The sequence below is a fragment of the Chamaea fasciata genome, unplaced genomic scaffold (assembly GCF_029207755.1).
Source record: "Chamaea fasciata isolate MVZ Bird 193981 ecotype frontalis unplaced genomic scaffold, bChaFas1.0.hap1 SCAF_4, whole genome shotgun sequence".
NCBI lineage: Eukaryota > Metazoa > Chordata > Aves > Passeriformes > Sylviidae > Chamaea > Chamaea fasciata.
Genome location: NW_027094089.1, coordinates 34,686,184 through 34,708,703, shown reverse-complemented (window position 1 = coordinate 34,708,703; position 22,520 = coordinate 34,686,184). Strand labels below are relative to the sequence as shown.

Here is a 22,520-nt window from a genome sequence, read left to right as displayed (position 1 = left end):
AAGAAATTATGAAACTATAATATTTATGTTTTTAATCAAATATATTTCAAAAATCTAAGCAGCCTATTCCTACATAGTGTCAGAAGAACTGAGCATAGCCCCTCTCCTGAGCAGAGTGCATGATAGTCCGACACAGGGTTTTCTTCACTTTGAATGAGAAAAGCCATCCTAAAGCTCAGCTGTTCACCTGAAAAATTTGTGCAAGACAGGTAGCTTGGAAACACCATGAAGGTAGAGGAAAATTTCAGAGTGGCTGCAGAGATAAATATATTCTGTATTCAGATAACCATGTTCATAATTAAAGAAAAGTGTGCCATCAGCTGTCACTCAGGATGGTGTGCTACAGTGGCTGAGGCAGAAGTGGTATCATATAACTGGTACTCAAGGGATTTAAATGGACTCCCTCCTAGCAGCAGTATTATAACAATAAAATAAAAATACAAATTGAAGAACCTCTATATGTGCTTGCCTGGCACGTAGCAGAAGGGAAATGGTATTTTAAGGGAAATTAATTTTGTCAAATCAAAGATCTAGGAACTATTTGGTTATCAGAAGTAGAAACTTTAGGAGACTACCTGCAAACAATTTTTTAAACACTCTGGGATTGCAATTCCAAGTATTTATATTTAATTTTTGCTAACACAGTTTGCTTCAGGAACATTCTTTCTTCCTGCCAACAGCAAAAATTCCTGTCATAACGAATGAAGGAATATCTGGTTGGTTTTCATATTAGATTTTTTAAAAAATATGTTATTACTAGGTTATTTTCAAGCCAGGACCATAATAAAACGTTTGCTTTCCATCCATGGTATATCCATTACATGGTGAACACATGGAATTCATGCTAAGTAAATTGGCAGTACAGAAAAAAGGGTCTTAGGGAAAACAGAGTACAAGAAAATTGTGTGGAAAGATGCCATCCATGGAGGCAGAACAGGAAATCTGGATGAAAGCACAGGTTGTGGGAAAGGTAGCTGTGGAACTGATGCTAAGGAGGCCAGTGCCTTGTGCACTGATTGAAACACTGGATGGCCAGGCCCAAAGCGTAGTGGCAAATGGAATTTCATCTAGCCATCACACAGTCACAAGTGGTGTTCCCAGGGGCTCAGTTAATGTCTTTATCAATCATCTGGACAAGGGGATCAAATGCACCCTCAGTGAGTTTGTGAATGACCCCAAGTTGTACGGGAGTGTTGATCTGCTGGAGGGCAGGAAAGCTCTGCAGGGGGACCTGGACAGGCTTGGTTGGTGCACCAACACCAACGGCTTGAGATTCAACAAGACCAAGTGCTGGGTCCTTCACTTTGGCCACAACAACCCCATGCAGAGCTACAGGCTGGGGGCAGAGTGACTGGAAAGCTGCCCAGTAGAAAATAACTTGGAGATGCTGGCTGACAGCATCTAAACATGAGTGAGCTGTGTGCAGGTGGTCAAGAAGGCCAGTGGCATCCTGACTTGGATCAGCCATAGTGTGGCCAGCAGGACCAGGGTAGTGACTGTCCCCTTTGTACTCAGGACTGATGAGGTCACATCCTGGGTTCTTCACTCCAAGAAAGACATTGAGGTGCTAGAGTGAGTCCAGAGAAGAGCAACGGAGCTGGTGAAGGGATTGAAGCACAAATCTGATGAGGAGCAGCTGAGGAGCTGGTGGGGCTTGGCTTGGAGAAAAGAATAATCATATGGAACCTCCCTCCAGATGCCTGAAAGGAGCTTGTAACCAGATGGGGGTTGGTCTCTTCTCCCAGCTAACAAGTGACAAGACATGAGAAAATGTCCTCAAATTGTGCCTGGGGAAGTTTACAATGGATATTGGGGAAAAATTTATTCACTGGAAGTGTTGTCAAGCCCTGGAATAGCTGCACAGGGACGTGGTGGAGTCATCATCCCTGGGGGTATTTACAATACATTTAGACATGGCACTTGCAGACATGGTTTAGTGGTGGACTTGACACTGCAGGGTTAATGGTAGGACTTGATCTTACGTGTCTTTTCCATCCTAAATAATTCTATTAACTTTTACTCATTTCAATCAGCAATAGTACTCCTTTTTTTTTCCTCTTATTTTCTCCATGAAATTAATTTTTTTCAAAGAAAGTACATCTTTAGCAGAGAAAGTTAAGTAACTGTTTTCACTTTCATAAGTTGCCTGATTTTATAGCATAATGTTATATTATTTTTGATATTTTAATATATCACTTACAAAGCCATGTGATGGCCTCAAAAGATTAAACAGCTACACACATTACACTGAATTGAATGATCTGCATATCTTGGATTTTTTTTTGTTCTATCAAAAAATGCTACTGATTTAGGTCACAATCTGATGTAAAGAGATGATTCACTATCTTTTTAGCTGAGAGACTGAAACCTTGACAGTGAAATCTAGGAAAGTTAACTTTAAATTACTTATCACTTTCTAGTGCTTAATTACTGGTGTTTAAGGGATGAAGTTGGTTCTGATCTCATAATTTAAAAAATAGCTACTGAAATGCATGAACACAGGTATTTCTGTGTATGGAGCAGCATTTTTTTAACAGCTTGATACTTTTTGGGAGTGGGAGTTGAGGAGATTTGACCATATCTGAATTTTGCCAAAGAGTATATTAATTATTTGCACAAGAAACTAAAAGCCCCACTGCAAATTAACTGAGATTGTAAATTTAAATAGCAAAGGCAATAGTAAATTTGTGTGTAAAACAACAAGTTTCAGAATTATAGAGGTATCTCAACATAGTTGATATTTAAGAAACCTACAGAATATGTTATTACTAATATTTTCTAAACTATTGAAGCTATTATTGCATGTCATAGATACTACTGACAAACATTGGCAAAACTAGGCTTCATTACTCTCTTCAAATGTTCATCACAGTGGGAAAAGGCAGGCTTTTAAATCCAATCAATGCTTTGCGTTATGGGGGAAGTGCAGTTAAGATGCTAGTCTAAGGTCTAGGAGTTCAGCAAATGCCCAGTATCATAACTACCATCTGTGATCTGAAGTAGGTAATGTAACATTAAAAACTACGAACTGGATTCCAGCCCTAAGATGTAGCGGCGTGGATCTTGTGCTGGGTCCCTACTGTGAAATAGGTGTCTGACCTCTCTGTCGGGGAGAAGTTCCAAACAGACAGGCTACAAATGTTTCTCCAAAGTGGACAATCAAGAGACAAGAACTTTGGTGCATACTAGACCGTGCTGGTGTGGGTCTTGGTCCCATCACTGCCAGTCTCCCATGAATGTACTTTACAGCCCCCAGCATTCTGAGCACAGAGTGTATATAGCATATTCTCTATCAACAGGAAAGACAGAAAAGAGAAACCTCCATGAGAACTCATCCCTTACCAGAAGTTAGGCTTGCAGTTTAGAGTTGTAGGAATATGTTGATACCATCAGCTATTATCAGCTATTATCAGATATTATCGTGTGTTCTGAGGGAATTAGTAGACTAAGTTGCTAAGCCACCACTCATAATTTTTTTTTAAATTGTGGGAACCAGGTTAAGTTCCCAATGATTCAGAAAAGGGAAATGTAACCCTCATTTTTAAAAAGGGGAAAGTGCAAGAACTGGAGAAGTACAGATCAGTTGATTCTCATAGAAACCATGCTAAGGCACACAGAAAACAAAGCGATGCCTGGTAACAGCCCTCATGGCTTTACAAAGGTCAACACTAGTGACCTATGGTGTGCTACAGCGTCAGTGGATGGGGCAGAGCAATTGACATTCTCTACCTGGACTTATGTGAAGTGTTTGACACTGTTCCACACGAAATCCCTATCTCTACATTGAAGAGACAGGGATTCGGTGGATGGACTACTGGGTGGATGAAGAACTATCTGGATTGCCTCATGAAGAGCTGCGGTCAATGACTCATCATCCACATAGAGACGAGTGACAAGCAGTCAGTTTAGTTCCTCAAAAGTCAGTACAGGGGTTCTTCAGAGGTCAGTACAGCAAGTTTGCTGGTGACACCAAGCTGTGTGTTGCAGTTAACACACTGGAGGGAAGTGACACCATCCAGAGGGGCTTTGACAAGCTTGAGACGAGGGTGCACACAAACCTCATGGAGTTCAACAAAGCAGAATGCAAGGTCCTGCACTTAGGTCGTGGCAATCCCCAACTACAGCTACAGGCTGGGCAGAGAAGTGACTGAGAGCAGCCCTGAGGAGAAAGACTTGGTGGTGTTGGCTGATGAAAACTCAACATGAGCCAGCGGCGTGCGCACACAGCCCAGTGAGCCAAACGCGTTCTGGGCTGCATCCAAAGAAGCACGGCCAGCAGGGCAAGGAGATGACTCTGCCTCTCTGCTCTGCTCCTGTGGGATCCCACCTGGAGTGCTGTGTACAGTTCTGGTGTCCTAACAGAAGCAGGACATGGATCTGTTGGAGCAAGCCCAGAGGAGGGCCAAGAAATTGATAAGAGGACTGGAGCATCTCCCCTAAGAAGACAGGGTGAGAAAGTTGTGGCTCTACAGCCTGGAAAAGAGAAAGTTTTATAGAGACATCCTTGCAAAATCAAGGCAGGGTGCTCACTGGAAAGCTGGAGAGGGACTCTTTGTCAGGAACTGTAGTGATAGGACAAGGAATAATGGGTAGAAACTGAAAGACGGGAAATTTAGCTTATATATTAGGAAAAAAAAAAACCACTGTGAGGGTTGTGAAATACTGGAACAGGTTGCCCAGGGAGGTTGCAGATGTCACAAATCTGGAAGTACTGGAGGCCAGTTTGGATAAGGCCTTGAGTAAACTGATCTAGCAGGACATGTCCCTGTCCATGGCAGTGTGGGTTGGTACTAGATGATCTTTAAGATCCCTTCCAACACTTAATGCTCTATGACTCTATGATTCTATATAATGTGTTCAGGAATTGATTAAGGCTCACAGATGGACAATTTCTTCTGTACTTGGCAGAGGACTTATTTCTTAAAACCCCACACATTTTCAGATGGTAGCAATGACTTTCTTTTATATAACTTGTCAGCGGCTGCAGGATCCAGTTAAGAACTGGAAAGGTTTGTCTTCCATGGCCTCCTCAACCTGTGAGTTGGTATGAAGGGCAGAACACATTTCTGAACTGCAATAATTCTTTAATATAAGGCTTTCATGCAGTCTTTTGATCAGAAATCGGAACTGGGATCTCCCCTCTTCTAAATGAGGTGTCCAATGCATTTAGCCACAGTCACACTCCCTCTTGCTCCCACACTTTGATCTAAGGAATTCTGATATTATTGTTTCAAGCTGGCACAGCATGAAAAGGTGACCCTCCCACCCAGACTAGCCTATAGCCTGGTAGTCAGGTTCCAAGATTAAATGAACCATCTTTATTCATACTGAGAACAAGGCATGCCCAAACATCTCACGTTAAGAGTGTGTAATTTATATGGAACTGTGTCTCCACATTAAAGTTTCACTCTTAGGGAACTGGCTATTTATGACTGTCAGCATTCACAAATCCTTGCTTAGAAAAAATGCTATAAATGCTATAAAATGTTATAAAAACCTGAATATGAAAAATATGAACCTGCTTATTGATAGGTACATGGGAAAGAGGAAAGAAAAATCAAACAGGTAGCAGTTGCAATAGCAGCATCTTTACTGCTGCACCTCGCTCAAAGTCACAGTTTGTTTGATAAAGCCAGAGAATTCAGCACTGTTGACAAAGTCCTCCTACAAGAGTTAATACCTGGAATGGAAAGGAAGATAAGTTGAAAACCGCCATGTTTTGTCTATGGCAAACATGGCTGAAATATTAGCTCCTGTGGCAACAGTTTGAATAAACAGGACCTGCTATGCTAAGTCTTACTGATGTTGGCAGGTGAATAGTGCTTGAGGTTTAAGGTGGGGCAGCTTTTGTTTACAGACATTGGCACACACACACTCTGAACCTTATTGTCTCTCATTTACAGAACCTGGCACACCTTGAGATTGGCTGGTTTTTTAATTTTTTTGTAGTTGTTGTTGTTTTTGTGGGGGTTTTGGGGGGGTTTGGGTTTTTTTAGGTTGTTTTTGTTTTGCTTGGTAGACAATGAGAATTAAAGGTGGAGGCTAGTGTAGAACAGGTAAAACAGTATATGGGACTGAGGAGAAACGTAAATAGTGCACCTCACTGCTAATTAGAATGTCAAAACTTGAGTCAAAGTGTATTAATGACACATGTTCACTTGCTAAGTTGTTTAGCACAAGAGTCCCTGACAGCCAAGGCTATTATGCCCCAGCAGTGCAGTACAGTAGTGCAAGAATACTGCCTGGTGCTTGAAAGAAAAGTTACATCTTGTCTAGATGGACACAAATACGCCTTGCCTGTGGGTAGAACTAACTGGTTTTAGTTGAATGATACAACTAACACAGCTAGTTTGCAAGCCTGAACCAGGGCTAATTAGTGGAAACTTTGGGTTCTCTGCCTTGTACTACATTATAAGGCAAAGCATTAGAACAAAATTAAACTTCATAATAAAGGTCAAAAGCAAATATAGCTCAGAAATCAGACATGAGGACCTGCTTTAGAGCAAGTGTCTGGATATACCTTATCTAGAGTTCTAGGCTTAGATTACATATATTATTTGTTCCTATTTTCGAAGCAAGGCTTATGTGCTTATGCAGTTGAGATAAAAAAAAATTCTGTTAAAACACAGACATGTTGAACAACAGACAATGATATTTTTTAAGTCATCAACATGATATATGATTAAACAAAGAATTTATGAATTAGCAAAATCAGCATGTTCAAATTCTTAAGACTTCTACATGGTTCATAATAAAAAGAAAGCAGGTTAATAAATTAACAGAAAACATAGTATTTATTATTTTATACTTAATTCTAAGTATTACATATCAAAATATCCCAGAAATTTTACAGCTCTTTTGGTGCTTAACTTCACAGCTTGTAAGAAGGAAGTAAAAGTTATACTACTTCTGTTAAAACTTACCCATTCCCTGATGTTTTCCTACAACAAATGTGTTAGTTAAGAGGAAAAAATTTCTGAAAAAAGAAACACTTGAATGTAGAAAATTTAGGGAAAAGATGACTGACTGATCATCTCTCTCCAAGCTCCTACTGTTTACTATTTTCAAATTTCTGAGTCTGATTCCTCTTCAGGTCTCAAACAACCAACTCCTACCCTACTGCTACTGCCTGCAGTATATCAGTTTAAAACACATGCCATTCTAATGTTCACTTGTCAGAATTTATTAGGTATTCAAATCATGCTTGAACTGTGTACACCCCATTCATATGCAAAATTAATGCAGATCAATGAGACAATTCCAATAAGAGGACTTGTTTAGCACAAGACAAAAGCTGGGTTTGGACCTGAATGGCATCCTGCTGTAATGTTGCATGGGAATGGAGAAGACAAGTTCCTCATGTTCACCACCAAAGCAAAGACATTTGCAACTGAGCACCTCAAAAAGAGTCCCACAGAATGAAAAAGTGTTACAATGTCCAGTAACAACTCCTGAACACAATTTAAAGAGTTTAAAAGGGCTACCATTTAAAAAAGGACCTGGACCTGGCAGAGTTAACTGGCCTAGCTAAGTGCAAGAAGTTTATTTTGAGACTACTATGGGGAATAACAGGAGTTGCAGGGAGATAACAAAAGGAGAAAGATTTTTTTGAGAAAGCAGCAGACCGTCAACCAAACCATAGCATCCAGAATTCACTCAGTGCTATGGGAAGAAGTCATGGATGGTAATGATCAATGAAGGATTAGAGTGGGCTTAGATGGAGACTGCTGAAGGATGAAGGAAAGAAGAAATCAAATAAATACAGTACTACAGTGTGACAAGGGTGGAAAACAGGAAGGGATGAAGAGATGGCTATAATGAGCACAAGATTGATAAAAGTCATTGTTAAGCAGTAGCTGATAAATGATTGAACAAAGGAAAACAATGAAAATTCCACTAACTGCTGTGGAGAAAACATAATGGTTTCTCTGCTTATGAAACAAATTTTGCATGGCATAGGTTAGTAATAGGGGTATTCTGGCCCCTGAATCACAGTAGGAGAATTCAGAAGAAATGCTTCATAAATCTGGAAGGCTTACAAGAAGCTAAATCAGTAGAATTATGATGGCATGTGTAATCATACGTAAGAGAATATGATATTTCTCCAATATAAATTCAACTTGGAACATACCTAAAATGCTTGGAAAACAACAGGTTTTACAAAAATTACAAGTAGTCTCCTGAACAGGCAAGATTCCAGGAAGAAATTGAAGTTAAGAACAGGAGGGTAGAAGAGAGACACCATCAACAGGTTTCCACTTTTGGAAATAATGTTATAAAAAAGGTAAAATAAAATATCTATTTAAATATGCACATATTCTGTCTAGCTAGTCTCTATCTTTTACTCTCTCTTTTCTCTGTAAAATTTCCTATGTGTATGAATAATATATCTATGTAAATCTCCACATGAATTTACATACGTATATCTATGTCTGCACACAAAGAGAGGTCAATTTTCCGTCCGGTACAGTTCAGACACACTTTTAAAATATGGAAAGTTTTATGTACTTTGTACTTTTATAGTTTATTTTCACTGATGTTATTATCCCTGAGAAATGACAATGCACAGAAGATCCCCAAAGCATCCGTAATACAAGATCCATCCAACATCAGTGTACTAAAATCAGTACTTCAGTTCTGAAACAAATTCTAGACCTAGATTCTCAGATTTTGAGCTTATTCCTAAGCAGTCCTCATTAAATAAATGACAATACTTGAAAAGTAACTTACAGTAAGTGGAAAAGGGACAGAAATTAACTATTGACTATAGATGTAAACAGTCTCTTTCGAAACGTAAAACTTTAGTCAGATGAAAAATACTTCTTAATTAAAAAATTACCAGAGGACATTTTTTCTAAGCTTTGGAAGAAATATTTTGGTAATATCTTCATTACCAATGTAGCTTTATATATAATTAGAATGCTTGCTGCAAAAAATTACAATAGAAAACAGCTTTAGATATGGATGACTTTTTTCCCTACAATCTCAGTATATTAAAATAATAGTTCTCCAAAATAAGGGAATAACAGCAATGTCAACTGTTTGTTGATACTTCCTTGTCCAACACCAAGGTATAGAAGATGCATTCACAATTAAGTGCAGAATTTCCCGGTTGCCCTGTTACTCACATTGGGATAGTATTCTACCACTGATTACCTGTGGACCTTAGTACTATTTAATGGGACACTCTTATCAAGACAGCAAATTGCCACCTGATATTAAGACCCACAAAACAAATAACTATCACTGTGACCTCACACAATAATTTCAAAGAGGACAATGCAAACTGATGAAGCTTAATTGTTTCCAGTTTCTTCTATCATCTGAAATGTACATAATATTCACCTTCATCAATGACTTGAGATTCCACATTCACTGTTCAAATGAAAAAGCTCCCAAATTTATAGTGACAGTAGGAAATAAAACACTGAAGGGATGGAAAAATACAAGATTACAAAGTTCCCCACAGCAATCCTTTAATGAAGGCTTTAAACTAACATGAACCCAATAAATAGTGTCACATTTAATGAGTACTTAAATAATATCATTAATAATGGAGTAATTGGACCTTTTTACAAAAAGAAAATCTATTTAGCACTGTCATCATTTCCGGCAATACAAGTTACTGAATAGTGTCTTGTTCTTAGTTCTTGTTACTTTCTAAACATAAATAAGCCAGAAATAATGAGTGAGACCACAGAAATTGCAGCCTAACCACTTAATTTCTATTCTGAAAGAAAAAAATCATATTTGTCTACCTCTGATTAGATCAGGTGGTCATAAAAAATTACTATTGTGCTTTTCTAGTTTTGGAAATAACTGCAGTTTGGCCAACTGACTCAAGCAGGATAATATTATATGGAATTTGACAGCAATTATCAACCCAAAGACAAAATCTATAATGAGCTTTTAGCACATATAAGAACTTTCTCATATGACCTAAGCAGTTCATTGTATGTAGTTTCATATATTTTGCTATCAATGAATAAAATTTAGCATTCATCTTCTAGCTCTTTGAAAAAAGTCATCATTTAGACACCATGATGCCACTTAGATAAATATACCAATATCAAACCAACCAAAACAAATTTTTCTTTTGTTTTGTTCAGTTAAGGAAAGGGAATTTTTTCCTGTTTTCAAATATATGCATTTTTTAAAGAAATTCAAACCAATACCTTTAAAAGAAATTCTAAATTCTACATATTTCTACATTATTATTTCTCAAGAAATTAAATGATAATTCAATGACAAAAACCCATACAGCTAAAGAAATGTATTAACTCCATTACCCAATCAAGTAACTTTCTCAAAGGTCTTCTTTTTACAAAAGAAGTTTCTTATTTGTAATTTGAGTCTTGATGTTTTATCCTGTAATTTGTTATAGAACATTTAAATTACTGATCCAAGATACTGATCTAGACATCTTGATGTCTAGATCGAAACTATATATTTCTCCTTATAACATTTTAGAAGATACCTTAATTTTCCTGAATTTATACAAAAAGAAAAAGGAAATATTTGTTATTTTTGGGCAACTTTGTGACTACTACTTACTTCTGTTGATATGCTTTAGCACTCCAAAAGCTGATTAGGTTCTGCTCTGTTTTGATACCAGCAGGATGAGGACACCATTAAAGAGAAGTGGAGAAATTCCCTTTAGAAAAGTTAAATTCACTGTGGCAAACAATCTCACCGTAGACAAGGAAAAGGGATAGCTTCCCTCACAAAACCCTTCAGGGCAGAAGTCTAACTCAGCTGCTCTCATGGTGAGGAAAGACTTTCTCGCTGCAGGAAGGGAGTACAGGGAGGTTAGGGTCACAGAACCGAAGATACCTTTAGTGGAGCCCGTACAACTAGAACAGTTGGTGAAAAGCTAAAGTTTCTGACATATGATCACGCAACTCCATGTCTGTCCAATCACTCAAAAAATACCTATGCTAACACAGGTTACTGTACAATTTTGTTAGTATAATACTCAAATGATATAGACTAAATTTGTTATGGGAAAATAGGAATTTATGGGAAAACTGAATTTTGTTCTCGATTCATATTTTATTAAATAGTTGCTGACAAATTTTTGGAGTTGTTCATAACAAAGATCTGCATAAGGATATGTTATCTTCATTCCCTGTGATCAATTATTGGTGGCTCTACAGACCTCAGCAGCATATAGCTGGTATAACTCAGCTGTCACATATAAAGCTTCAGTTCTCCTGTACACAGTTGGATTTTCCAGAAGTCTTTTCTGATGTTATTCTTGATCCTTTTACTAACTTCAACACAATGTATAAAGCATACGATAATTTTTTGATTCTTGTTTGTTTTTTCATTACTTTAATGAACAAAAGGTGTATTCTTACTATATCTCACTGCATTGCTTTTCATCACTTTTCTATGTAAAATAAATCTTCTGATCATAATAAAATAAAAAAGCATGATAACTGAGCTGCCTAAATATCAACTATATCTTCACTTAACATGAAATGGGATTTCATTTGCAGAAATTAACCTGACATTAAACCTCTTGATCCATATTCTAAATGAAAGTTAAATTTGAGAGGAACAAGTGATCACATCAAGAGAGGCCATGTGATAGAGATTCTGTAGAGATTTAGAAATTCTGTACCATCTGAGAGTACAGCAACTGCTATTAGCCTGATGGGCTGTGACAGAGAGAAGGCCATCATGCTATGGAACTGACCACACAATTGAACTGAAGCTAAAAGCAAATTACAAGAAAAAATTTTGAGTCTCCAGATTTCCACCTGATGTGCAGGGAAGTCTTGCTGAGAAGGGAAGGGAAAAAACCCAAAACTTACAGTGTGAGATGAATTTCTAACGCTTCTAATTTATCAGTGACACTTGACTTTCCTGAATAGTTTTTTCTGTTATAGGATGTTACTGCACAAAGCTTTTCAAACCTTAGTTAAAAAGCACTGGCCACACAAAAAATTATGTTCAACAATGTGACCTATGAAATAACTTATTTTGGGGAACGTACCACAGTTAATCCATCTATCTCATTCTATTTTAGGAAAACCCACTTAACTAATGAATAAATCGCAGCTCACAATTTACTAGATTATTTAAAGCACACTACTTGGTAGTTAACAAACAAGAACATATTCTTAACCTCATGATTTTGTTTCTTTCATTTGAAGAAAATAAGGTACAGTGCTTAATTGAAAGTGTTGACAAATGGGCATGGAAAAATACTAGGAAGCAGAATGACAAGCCTGAGTTTAGATAACATCCCAACTCCATTTGCTTCAGACCAAAAATGCTGAAAACCAAATTACAAGGAATCTATCTATTTATTTTATTCCACAGAACTCCAATGCCATTTAAAAACTATGCTTCTCTCTCCTTACAGTAAATTCATCTGATGTTTTGAAAGCATAGTATTTGATCTTGGTTCAAAGCTATCTATAATAGCTATAAATCCTTCAATTCTTTGCCTGTATAGCAGCTCAAAATTAGGACAGTACAAATGAAGTCTTACAAAACATTTATTTTTTATAGTTTGATGTCCTCTCAGTGTTTGACTAAAGTTATACAGCGGTATATCAGATTTTCTAAGAAACAGACCTGCCTAGGATTATTTAGTATGTTAGAACTTGGGGGTGATTCTTGTGCAGGATTATGAAATAAACCAAGTGAAGCTACAACACATTTTCATCACTGATGGCAAGTGATTACTTCCAAAGCTGGAGTCATATGCTGTGTCTTTATCTCAACCAACAGTCCCCAATGACTGTGAATATTTTGAAAAGGTAATATGATACAATGGTCAGTGAAAAGTTCAGGCAGGAAAGTAATCCACTGAAGCAAATGGGAAAGGGGATTCTTTACACTAAAAATTCCTCTGGGGAGTTATTTTCTTCAAATTTCTATTTATAATGTCTAGTATATTGAAAACATCACAAACAGTGCAACACTTTATAAACTAGCAAAGCTGAAAGTGAAGAACCCATATACAACTATGAACTAAGTGGGAAATGTACAACTGAGAAATAAATACATTTATCTGGTTTAGCTTTAAAAAAGATGTGTCCAGTTTTGTAGGGCTATATAAACTAATTAGGCAGTAACTTTGAAACAAGAACAACTGTTATATTACACAAAGTTAAATGTTAGCAGAATCCTGTAGAAGACTAACATTTTGAAGATAACATGTCAGTAATTCAGGAGGTTAGGAAAATAAAATGTCCTTATTTTCCTTTGATAAACAGACTAGTCTACTGGAATCTGACATATATCAAACTCACTAACAACACCTGTGCATCTCAGCATTTCAGAGAATCTTTGGAAGATATTTTTCCTGGGGTGAAGCTTAATAGGCACACTTGCCAATAAGGACACTTGTGAAAGCTGGAGCATAGGGAGATGCATGTCTTTGGGTAGAAGGGTTATATTGGAAAATTGATATGCTGTGTTTCCTCTATCAAATTTGAATGGCCTAAATATATGCATTAAATAAAAAAAAAATAACCTGAAAGATCTAAAGCTTCAGCAAATGTTGTGAAATACACGGTTGTGTGAAAGCAGCCAACTCTGTGTGTGTGGATGAGCGTCACACACTGCAGCAGGATTTCAGAACAAGAAACTGTGAACAGCTATCTTCAGAGATATCTCATCACATTTTATTATTTTGCAATGCATACTTTCTGATGCCTAAACTAGAAAGAGCTTAGTAAAAGTTCATTATAAATCAGAAGGAAAAATTTCCAGGCAACAAGACAATGAAAGTTGTCCAAGCACCACAATGGTGGGACATTACCAGTGACTTCTGCCTCCAGCCAGAGCCAGCCAAGCTCAGTCAGAGATTCAGTCTGCACTTATTACTGGATTTCTAAGGAGTGACTTCTTATTTGTACCTGTGATAAAAAGACCAATTTTCCACTCATGCTTCTAAGGAGAAAATCAACACTTTCTTCATATATCAGGAATGATCTGTTACTGCAATTAAGAGCAAGTTCACCTTTGATTTTATCCTTTTGCAGTACTGAGCATACAGGCACAGTACAAAGACAGAATCAGTCTAAATGCTAAAGGTGTCAAAGCTAGCTTCATTTTAAACCAATACAAAAATGCAGCCAAGAACACATTAGAGAGAAACAAAAAGTTAGAGTAAGATAAGTGTGATCTTTTGATCACTAATGTAAGGAATTTTATAACACAGAAAGTGGCTGAAGAGCTAGTGCTTTAGATTTACTAATCACATGGTAAAAGTCTTTTCATTCAACTTCTTTCTTTGCTTCTATTTCATTCCTTTTCCAGTGAAACCACATTTACACAAGTGTTTAAGAAATCAGTCTGATTTTAATAAAACATATTTTAACAATAGTTAGAATTTACTATCAAATATATCGTGCAAGCTTTTGTTCTTCAAAGGTGGGAAGCTGAGATGCCCAGACTAATAATTATCCTGACAAGATTAGTTGCCATCACATCTGATCTCAGCTAGAAGTTAGTAATGAGCTGCAACATATTAATGCCAAATACCAGTCTGCATAAAATTAAAGGTACAAGTTTATACGAAATATAGAGATTAATATATGGATACTGTTTTAACCCGTCCCATGTCAAGGGTAGGATGTTGTATTTCACTATAAGTTAATGACTTGGCAAACGTTCAGATGAGGGTTTAGGAACACACTAACCACTCATGTACCCAAAACTCTGCTTAAAGGTGAGTGGCTGCAAGAAGTTGTGAAAAACTGAAGAGCACAATTAAACATGAAGATAGATTTTGTTATAGAGCTCTGCCTTTTATCTCCCATAGAGACCTTTTGAAAGTGTTTGTGTAACTGTCTCCAATCTTCTGTAAGTACACTGCTGTATCTGGATCACAGATTATACTCAAGAACAATTTGCAATATTTAAAAAAAATTTCAGAAGTAACAAATAGCAGTAACTATGAGCCAATTTTGATTATGAATTTACACAGAACACACAGGTCTGTAGCTGTACTTTTCAGTTATATATTTCTCTGTCTCTCATTTATGTTGTGCTGAGTCATGCACACCTATGAAAGTGGTGATGGCAAGACCAAAAAAAACTTCTGTATATTAGGTTTAGAGGACTGATGCATCTTCATAGGATGTGTTCATATTATATGCCTACTTGATTCCTCTCTTTCCAACTTTTTTCTTACTGTGGGAACACATAAAAAAGAAATAAAAGGCCACCCATCCCGAAGCAAAGCTTTAGTTACTGCAGTTATTATTTGAGAATTGTTTTTATTTTCTTTTTGTCTCAAACCCACAAATTACAAACTTGCTTACTTTCAAGGCTGAGTTTTCCTGATTTTGAATCTGGATACCGTAGAGCACAAGAAGCCTTAAAGCTTCTGTAAAAAAGTGTCACTTAACCTTGAATAACACAGTGAAAGCATTTGTATGTCCCTTGTATCCCAACGGTGGAAGGCCTGTGCTTGGACTGTCTGGAACATGCAGCTCTCTACCACACCACAGACTAGAGCAGTATCTGTCCAAATCTACTTTAGGACACAATAAAAGCAAGTCTCTGGACACTGCAAGGACCAGGGATATACATACTGGGGGGACAGGGAGAAAGGGCTGACAATTTTCATCAGAATATTTATCCTTTGAGTGGAACAGATATTTTGTATCCCTGGGTAAATGAGATACTAGATGTTCATTTGACTCAATTCTGTTTGTTTACTCACACAGAGACAATCTTTAGACTTTGAATTCCTGCACTTTCCAAGCTATTTCTTGCTAGCTGATCCACAATTATTGACTAAGGGAAGATTCCTATCCCATTTCAGCTGCTAAGTAAAACAATGTAGTTAATTATCTCCTGTACAGCTTCTCCCATCTTTGGTCTCTGAGACCCACATAAAATTCTACTATTGCCAGCAAATGTTTCAACTACAGAAGTTAATTTCTAATGATGCACATGCCTTGTGCTTAGTTGATTTCTATTTGTTCATCTATCAAAACCCAAAAAAAGTTTACTGGTTTCTTCATTTTTTTGAAATGGAAACATGGAAATATAGCATTGTGGTTTTCATGATGCTATAAACCTCTTTTCATGACCGAACAGAGTTTGGGGGTTTTTTGGCATATGAACATATAAATTATATGCCTCTTCTTTCTCCCTCTGGCTAATATACACCCCAAACTCTTGGTTAATCATGTCACTGATTATTCACTTTGATTTCAAGCATTTAAGGTTTTCAGGATAATTTTTCAGAATCTGATCAGATCTACATTAGTGTTAGAGTCTTTCTTTCAAATTATATTATAAATAGATTGACTTATCTTAAAAATAAAAAGTCTGTCGTATTACAACCTGTTTGTCTAATTCTCATAAATCTCTATAATGTCACTTTCAAAAGGCACTGTCTATACCAATAGGGAAAAATGACCATGGGAACAAAATCAGATCTATCAGCATATAAAATTCAACCACAGCCTACTGACTAAACTATCAAGAATTATTTGAGCATTATTAAATTAAGCATTATAAAAAAGCATTTAATCATAGTTAAGCATAATCATTAGTAAGCTGGTATTTATGAAAATAATATTCAGTTATTTTCAAAAGTAATCAGAACCACAGTACACTTAAAACTAAACTTGCCATATGAACATGGCAAGGTCAGATTTCATGTGTACAAATAATCCAGTTAAGTCCTGAGAAGGACTTGCTAATCTACTGTGTATGGGACATTAGCTGCCTTAAAGTTATGAGGTAACTCATGAGAAAACTGTCAAAATTTGAAATCTTTTACGATTTTATGGTAAAAAGACCCCTTTAAAACTTCCTTGCATGTGGAAGCAAGCAAAATGACAGTAATGGACAAAGAACAGAACTTAAAAATTCAACGGTTAATATAATTTTAATTAGCTGTAAAGGAACACTATTGAAATGCTATTGTTCATAAAGTCCTATAGATTTTTTTTTTTCCTCCAAAAGAGAAGCTAAATTAAGACTGTTTTGGAAACTTCATATTAACACAGCACAGCTGTTGATATGGCCTGAATTTATGGGTAACAGCAACTGCTGCAGTCCTTCTCTCCATCAAGGCAGGTTTGATGAAAGCCTTCAGCAGGGAAAAGAGCAACAGGAGATTTGCCAATTAGGAGAAGTAATAGATAACTATTTTTTTTATTAAGGCAGAATGGCACACATGAGAGGATAGAACAAAGACAGGTCAAGAAAGGAGGCAGAAAATGGGAGAAAGAATTGAAAAATTACAATTAAGCACAAAATAGAGAGAGGCAGCAGTATAACCTGCTTCACAGCAAGACACCAAGAACAGCAGTGAATAGGCAACCTGGGAACATTTCTATCTGTTCCACTATGTGTGTGGTCTCCAACTGCTTGTAATGTTGGGAAAAAATAGAGTATAATAAAAAAGAGCTGGAAGGCATTAGCTGATCGAAATCTCATATTCTTATACTTTGAAGTAATAAACAGAACATTTGACTGTTTGTAGTGAGGACAGGAGGTGTAAGGTAATGTAGCAACATTCTAACATATGTTATAGCATTGCTCATATATTGGCAAACCCTAGGAGATAATCTATAAAAAAACCTAACAGCTTGTGCATAATACTACATAGGGCTCAACATGAAAAAAATGAACAAGAGTGGTAGAAGTAAAATCCCTACAAATTGTAAAAGTAAAAATATATGGGTACTTCCATAGTGCTAGATTATCAGTGAAAGACCAAAATCCTGTGTTCGCAGATGAAAACAAATAACATAAAGTTTAAATTGAATATCTCCAATTTATTTCTTACACTAATTTACCTGGCCATGACTACTACCCTCTCTTCACGAGACATAGATTTTTCAGCTGCTTCTACATCTTCATGCTCCCTAGACTGAGACCATAAAGATAAACTCTGAGAACATTTCCAGAGCCTTTTACTTTTGTCTGAGGATCTGCAAGCAGCATCACCATACCAAATCTCTTGGAGCCCTGGCAACTTGGCACTTGATGGAACTCACATGCAAATTGACTCCCTCTGCTGGAGAAAAGGGAAATATTCTGCAATAAGGAGTTCTATGAGTAGCCAGCTCCTCACAAGAAATCCGGGTGATCAGGTCATTACTTGATATACTGTTGTCTTATGATAACAGTCCTTCCTCACTATTTAATTGTGCATAATATATATTGTAATGATTGGGTATCCCACTTTTCCAGGTAAGGATTTCTTGACTGTCAGATTCTGAAAGACCTCATACACCTCACTTTATCTAACACCTGAGGACACCCGATATCTCTCTACTATCTATCTATCTATCTATCTATCTATCTATCTATCTATCTATCTATCTATCTCCTTTAAAATACTGCATATATGCATGTTAAATATATACAACTTATAAAGTCATTGAAATCTTTATATAGACTACAACCTCTTCTAATAAAAATTTCTGATTAGCTCCAACTTTGACTGATTCTTCTTGGATATTGCAGACTCAAAAATAGAAACTCAGAGTAATAGAGATTGGCCCACAAATCCTCATTGATCGTAAAATGTATTGCTTTGCTATAAAAGCATTCAATTTATGTTAGTCCACTCTGAAACTGTCTTTTATTTAAACCCAATTCCCAAATAGTTCTACTTATGATTAGATTGAAATTGCTTCTGAAAGAAGCTGCATGAACTGTGCTCTGACTTGGTGGGAATTACTGAAATCAGCTAGGAAATAACTAAATAAGTCAGTCTGAAACCTAATAAAATATCCCCTGAAGAAAAGGGTTAGGTCCTAACTCTTGCAATGATAACAAAGAAAATAGGTGAAACTCCATGAGTCACTGCCTGCTGTATTATAGGGGACCATGTTTTCAGTAGGATTGGGGAACATACATTGTCTCCCCTGGAACAGTATGGCTGTTATAAAGTAAGTAAAATATATTTACTGTGATCATACAAATATTTAGCAGGGAACTGGTGAAAGCAGCTTACCCACACAAACATTTTTACTGACACACCTTTCCTTTCTGACATACCCAACAAGTGTCTCAGCTAACTGTACACTCCAAAACTCCAACAGAAATTAAAACTTTTCCACTTTCCACTCTTAGTGACAACTGTAGAATCTTTCCTTCTACAAATGAGAAATGTTAGACTTTATTATCCCAAAGACAGGAACACTGACATCAAGGGTGGAAGAAGACTACATACCACCCATAATTCTTACTGAAATATTTCATATCACAAAGTAACAGGACAAAACATATCAGCATGGAGCCAAAATTCTAAAATGAGCCCCAGTTCTGAATCACTGTGCACCATTCTTTTCTGTGTCCTCTCAAATCTTGCGAGTAAGAATTGTTGGTATCTCATCAGCATTATTTGCTGCTGGCAGGTTACAGCAAGGAAATCAAGAGCAAGGAAATCTCAGGCCTAGTCTTCTTCAAAGATAAACAAATTCCCTCACTGTGGGAAACTGGGCTCTAACTTTAAAGTGATGCATAAAAATATTTGCTGTTTCCTATTCCATAGAAGTTTCATATTTCAGATGGACCTGGAGTTTAGTGAAACTCTGTACCTCCCAGCTTCTTCAGAAACAGTCCTTTAACTAGGATTTTCCAGCAGCTGACTATAAGGCTCAGGCTTACCATAAGGGAAGACTGAATTAAAATCAAAACTTTACTGCCAGAAGGGAGGCAGGCATTCAGTCACTCACTGCCACAAGTTGCTTCTGTGGTGGATGGTACAGAGAATCACTCCAGACACCTCATTTTGGAACACGCTTTGCAAGCTCCCCCTTATCAAGGTATATATGTCAATTTCCTTTGGACTTTGATTTTGGGCTTGTAGGGTAAAATAAGAATTTCCTTATTTTGGAAATAAGAGTTAAGATTAAAACAGTACAGTAGAAGCACCATTTCACTGTTTCTGTAAACGTTTCACTTTTATAGGATGGCAGAAGCTATAAGTTCTATGCTCATTCATTCATTCATTCATTCATTCATATCCTGCTCCTTCATCATCTCCTGGAAACTTTATCACATCTTTAAAATTTATCTTCTGGCAGAATTTTCCAAATCTGAGAGTCCAAATAATAAAGCAAAAATTCTTCCAAGGCTGTAGTTTATAATTTTTTCATAAATGTTTAATGATTTTTTAAAAAGATGATGGTATGCATTATTGCTTCTTGAAAAACGTAACTGACATGTATGCTTGTACTTCTATTCAGGTTGAATAACACAATTTAAACACAGCAGGTATAATTCTTCATCATGCATTTTCATCAAAGTCAGTGGTAGGATCAACTTGGCCTGGCAGTTTGGTAATTATTGCAGTGATGGGTGATGATGCTAAGTGCATCATAGTAGTGTGTAAGAAGCTTGAGGACAGGATAAATTAGAAAACAATTTTTTTTCTTTTCTACAGAAATAGGATGGCACAGTATCCCCTACACCTTTGTTTTCTATTTGGCCACTAGACTTTAATTTCCCTATGCTGGACATAAGAATGGAATGCCATTTGTACACAGTAATTGCTATAAGCAGACTGTGAATGTTCAAATATTCCAGAAAAGTGGCTACTGCACATAGGCAAAGCAGCTCAGCAGTGCACTCACAAAAAGTCTAAACAGAAAATTTAGCATACATTCATGTCATTTGTAATACTCAGCATGTACTGTGGAAAAGGCCCCCAAAATTTAATGTGCACAAGATACATCAAGCTTAGTATACACAAGCAAGCCATGTATAAAGTACTTATTCGTGCATTCTGGGAATTCTCAGGGAAAGCAGGGTAGCCATAACAATGATTCCTATTAAGATTGTAATCCCAGTTTATAGCTCTGAAAAGAAGAATTTTATTGACTAGAATGTCAGTATTGAGACACTCTGAAATATGTTCTCATATTACATTAATTTTTTTGAATACTCAAAAATTCACCTAAATTTACTCCAAAACTGAAAATCTCAGCCCAGCAATTTTTTACCTTTGTGCATTTAGGGTATTGTTGCATGAATTTATACTTGAAAGGAATAAAAAAAGTTTTACAAATATTTACGCTTTTATGTTTTTCCAATGAGCTCCACCAAACACATGGCAAAACATCCATTCTTGAATGCTTTACAAGTGCTCCACTAATGCTGGCAGCTCTGGACACATCAAGAATGAAATGAAGGTTGAATGTTGTGAATCACCATTCCCCATCACTGACAGAGAAATGAACTATTGTGAGCAACTACAAAGCATGCACAGCCTTGGAACAGCAAGTTTCTGAGCAATGTGCTGAAAAGATTTGACTGCCATCTAAAGACATCACTAGTGCACTCGTAGCAATTTAAAAAGAATGTCAGAAAACATTATAAACACCCAGTACAGATATTAGACAAAAACTAACTATTTATGTAAAACAGTGGAGCTACTGTAAAAAGCTTCCCAGTTAGTTGTGAGTTTTGTTTGGGGTTTTTGTTTGTTTGTTTGTTTTTCCCTTGTAAAAATATAAGCATACAGAGAAACACCAGCTTCCTTCATTCTCTAGAGTGGCTTGAGAGCTAATAGTTACAAATCCAGTGTCTAGTACTGCCTAAAGATTAATAGATAGAAATGGAAAATATTAACATTTTCCTTGTATTTAAACTATGAATTATGAAGTGCTGATTGATTTTCACATAGTAAGTTCTCAGTTAAAACTGTCTAAAATAGCTTCTCTCAGAGCTGTTAGTTAGCAAGCCCATGAAATTTTCCATTACATTGTGAATTTCTAATCATATGTATAGTGACCAAATGCTTGTATTGGGAAGACCTGCACATACATCATCTAGACAGAGTTTCCAGTTAAAATCTGGCTACCTAATCAGGCTACATCACAACAGACCACAACACTGGTAACTGTATAAAGATTTTCTTTCAGCAGTTCAGAACAGCTAGCACAGTAGTTCAGTTCTCCCTTGTCAAACACTCTCTTTTCACTCCAACTTAAAAACCACTTTCCTTTATCTGACAGCTGCTGCCAAACTGTCTTTACTTCCTCTCCAAACTAGCTTACTAGCTAAGCAGTTATCCTGCCAAAATCCTCTTTCAAAAATTTTGCTCTAAACTTTCAAAATCATTCCACAGCAAAAGGAAAAGAGATCAGGAGAATCATGTATTTCAAGGATTGAGAATGAATAACAAAATTACTTAGAACCATACAAATTGTCCCTCTGTAATTAAAATTATTACATTTACACACCACATGGAACTGTTCTCAATAATTATTCTTCAGAGATCAGAATTACATATAAAAGTTAATATGCAGAGTATTTAAACTAAATACAGGTCACAGACAGAAAAGCCTGTGGGCCCAAACAGAAGATAACTTTCAAAATCCTTCAGAAGTTAGAATTGAGCACAGAATTCCACACATGGGACTGTCTTCTCACATTGCTGCATCATCCATCAGTTTTCATTAAATATTCTCAGACAGTGTGTAATTTCACTTAAACTCCCAACACATATGAATGTGTAGATTAATTAGATATGAATATCGGATTAAAGGTTATATGTCGAAACTTTACATTTTCCA

At 36.6% G+C, this 22,520-nt stretch overlaps 1 protein-coding gene across 1 annotated transcript in view; it reads right to left on the bottom strand.

Annotated features, from left to right (window-relative positions):
• ADGRV1 (adhesion G protein-coupled receptor V1) overlaps positions 1–22,520 on the bottom strand; it is a 223,856-nt gene that overhangs the window by 70,952 nt on the left and 130,384 nt on the right. The gene's annotated exons all lie outside the window — the stretch shown is intronic.